The sequence below is a fragment of the Meriones unguiculatus genome, chromosome 15 (genome assembly GCF_030254825.1).
Source record: "Meriones unguiculatus strain TT.TT164.6M chromosome 15, Bangor_MerUng_6.1, whole genome shotgun sequence".
Taxonomy (NCBI): domain Eukaryota; kingdom Metazoa; phylum Chordata; class Mammalia; order Rodentia; family Muridae; genus Meriones; species Meriones unguiculatus.
Genome location: NC_083362.1, coordinates 74235837 through 74247967, shown reverse-complemented (window position 1 = coordinate 74247967; position 12131 = coordinate 74235837).

The window sequence follows — 12131 nt, the reverse complement described above, 5'->3', positions numbered from 1 at the left end:
TAGAACCATCTCTAAGTAGAGTTCTAGGGGATCTGACACCCTCTCTGTCCTCCGAGGGCACCAGGCAAACACATGGTAGGCACAGACATATGTTCAAGCAAGCATTCATTTACATAAAATGAAAATAAATAATCTTTTAAATAAAAATCCTGCGGCCTGGGGAAACAAACAAACAAACAAAGACTTCTTGGGTTAGGTGTCATATGCCTTAATCCCACTATTAAGGTATACTGGGAAATCCCAGGAAAGATGAGGCAGGAGGACTGTGAATTCGAAGACAGCTTAGGACCTATAGCAAGACTGACTCTGTCTCAAAAGAAGAAATGTTTATAGAACATTGAAAAAGACAAGCGAGTTGTAAGTGATCAAAGGTGTAAAAAGGTGAGTCCTGAACCACCGCACGTGGCCCAACACGTGAGAGGCACTTCCATGTACTGAGGAGAAGGCTCAAAAGGGAGCAATGAGGTGAGTAAGCTCAAGCATGGCCTAGGCAATGCTCAGGCAGCCGGAAGTGAAGGTCAGAGACACACCACATCAAAGTATGGAGCTGGGCAGAAACCCAGGCTGCAACAGAAGTGAACTAGACACTTTGTCTGAGAGAGCAAAGGGCCTGGACTCCAGGGTCCGCCCAGACAGACAGGGTAAATTGTACAGTCTTCAAACCAGCCTGCCTCCTGGGTGAGGAACAGAATGAATCCAGGATCTTGAAGCAAAATAAGGAAGAGGAAGAGAAGCCCACTTCTCCCTACTGTAGGTAGGTCAAATCTGAGCCAGGGGGAACGCCATGCGTCTGGGTTAGGTCATCCGTGAAACACTATGTGTGTTCCGGAAGGAGTGAGGCCTCTAGATAGGCTTCCTGTTGAACGGGTGCTTTCTGATTTGCTCCCTATAAAGATCTCCAAGACAGAAGGACAGAGAAAATGAGCTACCCCAAGCAGTCACCATGTTCAAGCATTCAGCGAGAATTACTGGTGCAAAAGGGACAGCAAAACTTGTGTTTTTCAGTACAAGAATAGTGCTCCTTTGTCTCTCGGATTAAAGAATTCCAAGATCTGGGCACAGTGTCACATACCTTATTGTCCCATCATTTGGGAGGCAGAGGCAGGAGGATCAGGAATTCAAGGTCAGCTTCTCTTACAGAGTAGGTTTTAGGTCAGCCTGGGATCTGTGAGACCTTGTCTCAAAACACATACAAAAGTAAAAAAAAAAAAAAAAAAAAAATAGAGAAAAGTGTGGTATAAATGTAAGTATTGATCCTAAATCAAACTGTTTCTTAAAATCTCATGGAGAAGGTGGATTCTTTGTCTGTCTAGAGGCTCATTCTAAGCTTTGGGTGAGGATTAAAATTATGCAATACGTACATACGTATGAATTTGATATATCTATACCTACAGATATAGATGTAAACTTGTGCTAACAGACAGTGTGGTGGGCTGGAAAATCTGATCGTCGGGGCTCGAATGCCAGCTCCACCATCTGAGAGCTGGACAACACCAAGGGAGGCCACCCTGCGCCTGCTTCCTCACGGTAGGATAGGTGCAGGTGCGCAGGTGAGCAGAGGATGGATCAGCAGGTGAAAGCACTGGTCATGTGAAGCCTGACATCGTGGGCTCAATCCCAGGACCACACATGTGGAAGAAGTTGCCCTCTGACCTCTATACCCATGCTGCAGCACGCGCGCAGCCCTCTCCCCGTAAATAAATAAACGTGAGAGAAGAATAAGTAAATGAATAAATACAGGGTGATGTTTGCAAGGACTGACAAAGATAACGTGCAGGTTTTGCTGGGCATAGTGCTGGGTACACAGTACATCACTTAGAGACTCAAGCCATTATTTACATGTTTATACACGAAAAATAATTTTTGGTTCACATTAAATGAAAGTGAATGAGCCTGGTCATTAAATAACCTCCAGATAGAGATGTCCTTTCAGAAGGGATGTCTATGCTGCCTTTAGGAAGCAGGTTAGTGAGGCTGTCCAAGACAGTGACTCAACTAAGTTCTGCATGGGTTCCACTACAGACGTATGCTCGGTGCCCAGCCTTTTGGGGATGTCTCACATGTTTTTAAGCCTTGAGCCTGGAATTTACCCCAGAGAGTCATGTTTGAAATCCTTATTCCCAAGACTTGTGGTGCCATTTTTGGAAAGCTGTGGAACCTTTAAAAGCAGGGGTGCTACCTGGTAAAAGTAGGTCATTAAGGATGAGGCTTTCCCTGAGAGAGCCTGGCCCCAGGTCCTTGTCTTCCGTTCTGGCTCCTCACTGCCCATGATGTTAGCGAGCCTCTCACACATCTCCTCCACCAGGAACTAGGCTGCCCCCTCACCTTCTGAACTGAAAACCCTCTGAAGCATAAGTCAAAATTAATCTCTCATTCTCCCTATTAGGTATTTTGTTATACTGATGCAAAAGTCACCAACTTCTGGCATTTGTGTCCAGGAAAGTGGGATAGACGCAGAGAAAAGAGACCTGACATAGAATGCTTGTCACTAAACCCAGCCGTGTTCCATCTGCTCCAAAGCTCTATCGTACTAAGTACTCAGCAGAGAAACTAAAGTGCTCCCTGAGAACAGCAGCTCAGGCAAGAGCGATTCCCAGTGACCCTTCACTGTCCCAAACTCTGCAGGCACTCTCTAGTGTGCCACAGGGCTCCGGCCACCTGTAAGACACGCTCCACATAGGGGATAACCACTTAGTTATCAAAAGCCATCACGAATGTGTCTCTCCATCTACTGGGGTGCATTCTCAGCCACAAAATGAAAGCGATAATATTTCCTTAGAGGAAGGAAATGAATAAGGACCAAAACAGCAGTGTGAAGGGGGACATGGGTAAGTTGAGAGCTGCTAGGGAGGGAAGAGACAGTCTTCTTTGAAGGCATGGCCTAACCAGCGGGGGTTTCCTGTTCTCCTTGGATGACCCCGAACCCATGCACAGAGAGGCAACCATCACTGGACTTCATGAGCTAGTGAAAATGCAACAGCAGAGAGCATGGAATTAGAAGGAAGATCTAGGGAGAGCTAACAGGTGAATGGGAGGTGGACACGATCATGTATGAAATTCTCAAAGAATGAATAGAAAATGCATTTATAACCTAGCTAAAAAAGGGCTGAAAGCGAACCTTTCCGATAGAAGGTAAGAGCCACAGAATAATATCTGGAGAGACAGTTCTGTGTACAGCAGCCCACAGCTGTTATCTGGCATTTCACAGAAACTGAGTCACCGAATGAATGAAAGATCTTCCAAGATGGGGCTGGAGAGTCGGCTCAACAGTGAAGAGCATGTATCGCTCTCCCAGAGTTCACAGTATCCTTATCAGATGGGTCACAGCCCCTATAACTCCAGCTCCAAAAGGATCCAACACCTGTAGCCTCCATGGGCGCCCCCACAAACATACACATGCATACACACACGTGAGCATGCACACCCACACACATGCACCCACACACACAATTAAAAGTAAACTTTTTTTTTAAGGAAAGATTTATTTATTTATTATGTATACAGGGTTCTGCCTGCATGTGTGCCTGAATGCCAGATGGCAGCAGAGGGCACCAGATCTCATTACAGATGGTATGAGCCACCATGTGGTTGCCGGGAATTGAACTCAGGACCTCTGGAAGAGCAGCCAGTGCTCTTAACCTCTGAGCCATCTCTCCAGCCCCCAAAAAATAAATGTTTTTTTAAAAGAAAGAAATTCCCCTGGCTTACAGTGTGAAGAGAGATTGCCTGCCCTCAAAGCCCCCAGGGCTCCAGGCACAGCCCCACATCCATTTCGCAGACAGCATGAGGAAGAGAGCCTGAAGACAAAAAATAAAAAAATAAAATAAAATAAAAAACCCTCAGGCTTTCTATGAGTAATAACAGTCCTTTTGCCTAAAATTCACATTTCAGAGATTGCCTGTTTAGCCGAATCTTCAGGAAACCCCATCCTTTCTTTGTGTTTGTTTTAGACTGACAATGCATCTACATGATTCTTAGGCTAACATTTTGAGTAGAAAGCTATATTTATAACAAACTAGTGTTGTAGCTTATCCTTTGTTAATAGTTATGAGCTAGGTGTGCTGGTGCTCGTTTTTAACCCTAGCACTCATGAGCTAAGTTAGGAGAACCTCAAGCCTGAAGCTAGCCTGGGCCTCACAGCAAGTCCTGGCCATAAAAATTCAACAGCAAAATAAGCAAGTAAATGGACTGGGAGACATAGCTCAGCTGGTACTTACCGGGCATGCACGAAACCCTAGCTTCAATTCCCAGCACCAGATAAACTAGGTGCCTGGAATATCAGACATGGGTGAGTAAATAAATAAATAAATAAATAGCTGACAGCAGCATCAAAGTTAAAACATTAATATTTTAATCTGAGCATGGAGGCTCATGCCTGTAATCCCAGCACTCAGGAGACAGAGGCAGGCGGATCTCTGAGTTCAAGGCCAGCCTGCTCTACAAAGTGAGTCCAGGACAGCTAGAGATGCACAGAGAAACCCTGTCTTGAAAAACAAACAAAATAAATTTTTACATTCTAAAAAGCAACTCTCTTTCTCTCTTAACACCCACACTTAAAACTGTGTTAATTTTTTTTTAAATAAACTTCAACTTCACTTCCAAAAATAAAACAATGAAAGTCAGCTGTGATTCTAAAAAAGTCTCACAGCCAGGGCACGGAGGTCAACTGGATATGTGATATCAGCCACAGCTGAATTCTCAGAACTCAGACCTGAGGGCACACTACCCCGACACTCCTTAGCTTTTCTTGCTTTGAAAACAAATTCTATACATACTGTAAGCATGAATCCAATTTGAAATTCAGCCTAAAATGTTACATATTTTATTATTACGGGATGAAAGCCTATGACATACTGTTTGTGGTAATGCTGCTATGACTATTTCTTATGTCTCTCAATCTCACTTTGTTTGTGTGCTGGAGATCAAACCCCAGACCTTGGCTAATATTCTAAGAAATCCCTCTACCACTGAGTGAAACTCAGAATACTTCTTTTTATATCCATTATCAGATTAAACAGTGAGAGACACTGATCTATAATTTACGTTTTAGCATTCCCTCATTTTCATGACATTCTAGGTATGCAAGAGGAAAATGTGTATTCCAGAATCAAGTAAATAGATCCTCCTTTCTAAAAAACATTAAACCGAACCAGAAATGTCCACTTGGACTGCTGAATAATACCCTCTAAAGAGCAGCAAGGGCTATTGAGAAAGTATTTACCCTCTACTATGTGCCAACCCCTGGGCACGGCCCAGGGTGAGGCCCAGAGAGACAGGCAGGTCTCATGCCACGGGGTTCTAGTACGGAGAAGGAAAGAGCCACAAGCCTGTGGCTGGTACTTTAAAGAGAACTCAAGGAACTGTGAAGGGAAAAGTAACTTCCCTGGGCTTTGGGGCTGGAGCAGGTCCTAGAAAAGTGAGGTCAGACCCAGTGGGCAAGGGGAGGGGTTTGGTGGACAGGGGCAGCCAGTGCTGAAACCCTGCGTCTGGAAAGAACTGTGCAGTTACATAACTGAGAAGAAACCAGCGAGGTGGGAATGGATGAGGTGAAGTTGAGGGGTTCTAAAGGGACCACGTAAGGAACCAAGAGTCATGGGGTCTCCAGACACTGTCTTATTCTTTGCCACTTCCCTAGCAACTCAGAGAATACAACTTCACCAAGAATTTAATACGACACTCCTATAGGAAAGATCATCTGATTGAGTCAGAAAACATTGGGTGACTTGTTTGCCATTTTGCAAAATGTTTATTCTTCAAACTCTAAAACACTGCGTCTATCCATTTTGATGGCTATCCTTAAACTCACACACGCATGCCCACACACAACACACACACAGCTAGGATATCACAGAAGCACTAGACTCTCAATGTACAATCCAGAAGGTCCGTGAAGAATCCAGAAAGGATGCAGGCAGAATGTCTGAGGAAACTTCCATAAATAACTCTAAATATTGATTGCTTCCCTCTTTTATTCACTTAGGCATGCAGGGACTGTGTCTGCAGTGCATACTGTGTGCCCAACAGTGAACTAGGAGCTGAGGAAAGGACGCTAGCGTTCCAGCCCCCTTTACCTGAGAGCGCCTAGCTGCAGCGACTGATGATACTGCTGGACTGTGAAAGAGGAAGAGGATAAATCAGTGGGATCAGGCCACCAGAACACAGAAAAAGAACAAGCTACGTACAGTGTTAGCAGAAGGGAAGAAATAATAAAGAGCAGAGGTGGGTGGAATACAGACCAGAAAAGCCACTCAGAAAACCAGTAAAAGAGTTAGTTTATTGAAGAGATAAAGCCAACAACCCTCAGCTAGACCAACTTCAAGGAAGAGAAAGAAGACACAGTGAACCAGAAATGAAAGAGGTACTACAACTGCCATAGAAGTTCAGGCTCCCGAGAGAGTATTGTAAGTTACATCAATAAGTCAAGTGACCTAGATGAACTGCTAAGTTCCTGGATGAACTGTTCTAGTTTTACTCCATTATTGTGATAAATGCCGTAACCAAAAGTAACCTAGGGAAGAAAAAGGTTGATTTCTTGTTTAAGTGTTTCTAAGAAATTCTTACTGCTTATATATGCAGGGGAGGGGGGTCTAGTAAATCTGTTTAGTTTCAGGTACTTCCTAAGGCCGTTGAAATGTTTTATGTCATGAAGTATAACCAACTTCCCTGTAGGATGGAATGTTTCACCTCCCTTTGAATATCCTGAGTCTTACCAAGCTGTCTTCCAAGATAGGATGTTTTATCTTAGATGGAAATGGCTACCCAATGATACTATACAGAGAACTTAGACAATTCTACATGTTAAAAAAAATCTGATTGTAAAATGGGCCAGGGACCTGAAACAAACATTTCTCCAGTAGACTGTCAATATGTAAACATGTTGTTGAAGTAAGTAAACATGCTTTAGGGAATGTAAACCACAGTGTTGGGTATCAACTCATAGTTATCAGACTGGATAGTATCAAAGAAATAAAAGATATTCAGGGCAGGAGAGATGGCTCAGCAGTTAAGGACACATACTGTTCTTGCAGAGGACCTGAGTTCACTTCTCAGCAGCCACTGTGAATAGCTCACATTGACTCGTCTCTTCAGTTCCAGCAGTATCTAACACCCCTGATCTCCTAGGGCACTCGTGTACATACCCACACACATACACATAGTAAAAACAAAAACTGTAGAAAGAAAGAAAATAAAAAGCCAGGCCTAGTGGTTCAGACTTGCAATCCCTGCTACTCAGGTGGCAGATGCAGCAAAATTGCAAATTCAAAGCCAGCCTGGACTACAGGGTGAATCCAAAGCCAGTCTTGGCACTGTAGGGAGACCCTGTTTTAAAATGGCAAAATGCAAACAAATTAACAAGCAATAAAACAAATTTTAAAAAAGCACTACACTGAGGGTATAGCTGAGGGGAGGAAGGAGGACTTAGTTTCCTTCTTAGGATGTGGCTACTGAGGATGTAGCCAAGACCTTGGGTTCAGTCTCTAGCAATGTGCGCACGAGCACACACACATACACACAAATGCATGCACAAGCAGTCAAAAACCACAGAGGAATAAAAACACTCATACTTTGTTGGTAATGATGAAAATTAGCAGAGCTACTACGGAAAACAGTACTGAGAGTTTTCTGCAAATTGATGATAGAATTAGCATGATCCAGCCTTCCCACTTCTGGATATTTACCCAAGAGTTTTGAAATCAGTAGGTCAGAGGGTGCCTGCACTCCCATTTCAGTTGTGACACCGTTCCCAACAATGGCTACGGAACAGAAGTTCTCATCGGCATGTGAATGAAGCAAAGAAGGGGCATATGCACAACTCAAATGCTACCCAGGCCTAAAGGGAGAAGGAAATTCTGTCGTTTCTGGCAGTCTGGATGAAACTGTAGAACGATTATGCTAAGTGAAATAAACCAGGCACGGATAGACAAATACCACATGTTCTCACTTCTCGGCGGAATTCAATGTAACAGACACAGAGATGCAAATGGAAGCTATGGAATCGAAGTGCGGGTGGGAAGATGTGGACCGGAGGCTAGGAGGCCCTCCCTCAGGCTAGAGGGACACGTTCTGCTGCTTTTCTTTCTCAAGCTCTGGTGCACAGTGCGGCAAACACAGTTGTGTTAACGGCTAGTGTCGACTGTCAACTTGGAAAGATCTAGGTACACCTGTGAGGTGCTATCTTACTTAGGTTAACCTCCGGCCTTGCCCCTGTGAGATTACTTTGATTAGGTTAATCGAGGAGAGAAGACCCATTCTAGAGGTAGGCAGCACCGTTCCCTGGCCTGGCCTCTTGTGCTGTGAAAAGAGAGAACTAGCTGAACAGGGAGCATTCACTTCTCTCTGCTTCGTAGGTGTCGGTTTGATGTGACTGGCCACCTCCTCAAGCTCCTGCCACCAAGATTTTCCTATCATGAGGGACTGTATCTCAGTGTGAGCCAATAAAAACTCTTCCTCCCTTGAGGTGCTTTTGTCAGGTACTTCATCACTGCAACAAGAAAATTAGCCAAGACATGGTAAATAACACTGTATTATACATTCCAAAATTTCTAAGTATAGTCGCAGATATTCTCACCACAGAAAAAGAGAGAGAGGAGCATTTAGGAGGGACATGATAACTACCTGGATTTAATTACATGTGTATTCATGTATCATACCAGCAATCCATATATAACACATAAATATAATTATAATTTGTCAGTTTATATTAAATGGTAATTATCTGTGACTGGAAGACAATCAATTTATGATTTTAAAAACCACAGACTGTTATGGATGTAATTCCTTTAGAAAACTCACTTAGTACAAATATTTGCAGTATCTCCCCTGCAAATAAAATAAAATATGTGTGTGTGTGTGTGTGTGTGTGGTTTTGTGCATGTGGGTGCAGTGCCTTCTGAGACCAGAAGAGGGCGTCGAATGTCCCATAGCTGGAGTTACATTCGGTTGTGAACTTTGCAATGTGGGTGCTGGGAACTGAACTTGAGTCTTTTGTAAGAGCCCCAAATGCTCACAAATCCTGGGCCATTTCTCCAGCCCCCGCTTGTTGAGCCACTTTTCCTGGTGAGAAATAAACGTGTGCCCACCCCAGATAGAGAACCAATTACAGGCCAAAGAAACGGTTCAGCGAAGTCTAGCTTGGGGAACCAAAGAATTTACTGGAATTACATCCAGGAGCTTGCGCGACTCAAAGGCTGCTCATCCCTGAAAAGCCTCCCAGCACAGATGACCACTCCCAAAAGCTGCATCCCTAAAGCTCCTCCCTGCTCAGCTGGAGGACAGCTTCATTGAAGACTTCTCGCTACCACCGTTGTTTGCGGCTCACCTTCATAGAGAAGCCTGGGAGCCTTGCGACTTTGTAGACTTCCAGAGCCTTGCACGCACGTTTTCTTTGCTTCCCCGGTCTTAAGAACCTCCCTCCTCAGCCAGCAGAGAATGTTTCTACCCAGAGGAAATAGCTGCCAACACCATCTGTGGGGTTTTCTTCTGTTGTGCTGTCCCACCCGCTGGTGGGCGGAGCTCTTCTCTCCAGTGCTGTTTGAGACGCTGTAAAGGACGAGCTCGCAATCCCTTGCTCCCTCGCTCCTTCCCACCGTCCTCTTTCCAGCCTCCCTTCCTCTTTTTCTCTCCCTTGGTCAGAGCTTTCTCTACCTTTCAGCCACATAAACCACATTTCTATTTTCATTGCCCATTCTGGGTGGAGTCACAATCACGGGATAAGCATGATGATAAGCATGCACCACTGTGCCTAGCAAAAGGTTAAAATGTTTCCTATGGGTTGGCAGTTCCTCATAGTGTAGGCAGTGGGATGGAACTGTAGGAAGCTGGTTTCTGGGCTTTTTCTCCTGGGTAGCCTGCATCTTTCAGCTGTGAGTTCCCAGGGCCCCATGGACAGACACTCTCTTTTGACCCTTGTTTCGAATGCGTGGGCCTTTGCATTTCAAGTCTCCATCAGTAGTTCCCACAGGAACTTCTTCCTCACACTGTACCCAGCACCTTGAGCCTAGACCATTCAGCTTGAGCTACCTAGCTACTTGTCCCCTGGGCTCTGGATGCTGCTTCTCAGGCTCCTGTGAGCTGAATCATGATGGGACTCTGTCCTTTTTTTAAAAAAAAATTTTTTTTAATGATTTAAAAAATACTTATTTTATTAAATGTCTCTGTGTGAGTATGTGTACTTGGATGCAGGTGCCTGGGGAAGCTGGAGGCTTCAGATCTCCTACAGCTGGAGTTACATATTCGTGAGCCACTGGGGGTGAGTGCTGGGACTCAGACTCCATCTTCCGCAAGAGCAGTACATGCCCCTTTAACTACAGAGCCATGTCTCCAGCCCCTATTCCCATTGTCCTAGGGACACATAAAAATTTCAGAATAGCACTTCCTAGCTATTGTGATCTTGGGCAAAAGTGTTTTCTCACCAAGAACAAATCTCTGGGGCATTGGAAGTGGCATGAAGCCATGAGCGCCCCATAATAGCAAGTTCTCCGAAAACACTGCGGGCAGTCTCACCTAAAGCTCCGCAGGGAAGGGGCGTCTAAGGAGCAGAGGTCATGCGCATGCGTCGATCACATCCTTCGTAGTCGTCCTTGAAATTGCTCTGGGTGCAACTGCCCTGCTTTAGGGACGTTCGCTACACACGTCTAGAAGTGAGGGTGGAATAAAGGGAGACTTTTCTTTTAGCTCATTAAGCTTTTTACTACATTAATTTATTGTGTGTGCATGTACGTGGGGGGGGAGGTGCCACAGCACTGGTGTGGAGGTCAGAAGAGAACTTTCAGGGGTTCTTTCTCTCCTTCTAGCATGTGAATACCAGACATGGAACCTTGGTCAGCAAGTGCTGTGACTCTTTTATCAAAAGAAAAAAGAAAAATGTCCCTTTAGCTCACTTTAGGCCCATGTGTCTCCAAGACGGGCCTGGTTATGTATTGACTATTAATACTAAGGTCATAAAGCTACTTTAAAAGCTCAAGTGTTTAAAAAATCTTGAAATAATAAACTAAGATTTTTATTCTAACAATATCTCACTGAGAAGAATCCCTCCCCCCCCTTTTTTTTTACCCTAAGATCACTCACTGGCAATTCCACACAAAAAGAAACATGGCTAATTATACCTAAGTGTCCTAAGAAGAAATGCAAATTTATGTCCTCACCTAGAGGGCAGAGTCCACCTTGTGAAGATAATATCTTTTTCTCTTACTGTTCTTAGAAATTTCTCTTTGTTCTTAGGTTTGTGGCTTTTATTCTGTAGACTTAAAACAGAGGTGTGGGGGGAATGACGACATGGTGACATCTGTTATTAAAAATTCCCTTTATATGGAGTAAGGAAGACAGATCAGAAGAAGCAAAGATGGGTCAGGAAACAGGTGCTTCTTGCTGACACAGAAGAAGGTAGTGGTGAGACCTGTGGAGGTAGGATTAAACAAAGGTTGCACTCAGCAACATTAATGTCACTGAGGCAGAAACTATGGAGCCTGTAAAGAGACAAATGGAAAGAAATCCAGAATGAGGTTCCAGCTTGGAGGTGGTTGACTTAAGAAATGATGGCTTCTTCTGGGAACGGGACCAGAACTGAGTAAATGTTGTGCAAAAGTTTCCTACAAGATTGAAACATTCCGTCCAGCAGGGAAGCTCCTTAAGCAGGAAGGTAAACAAAAGGGTTTCAGGAAGTCCCTGAAACCAGATTCACTGGCCCTCCCTGCCAGAGTAAACTGTAAAAGCTGCAAAGACTTAGAAAATCCAAGTTGTGAAGAAGACTCTGTGACCAGACCTGGTGCCTAGAAGAGGCTTAGACCAAGTTAGGCAGGTGGAAAGGACACTCTTCAAGCTGCTGAGCTGCCTGCAGGCTGTGCAGTGTGCTCCAGGTTCCCAGCTTTTGTGAGCTGTCACCCATGCTTGGTCTGAGCTTTGGTGATTCAGCTGTCTTTGGGTCATTTCTGCTCCTCAGGTGAGTAGAGTCTCCCAAGAAAAAAATCTGTCACACAACAGGAAACAATACGGTCAGATCTGAACACCTGAATATGAAATATTTATGTGACGACTAGCTAAAGCCAGTATGAGTTTGATTGTTTTCATGATGGGCTCTCATGTAGCCCTGGGCTGGCCTGGAACTTACTATGTAAGGATCAAGCTAGTCCGGA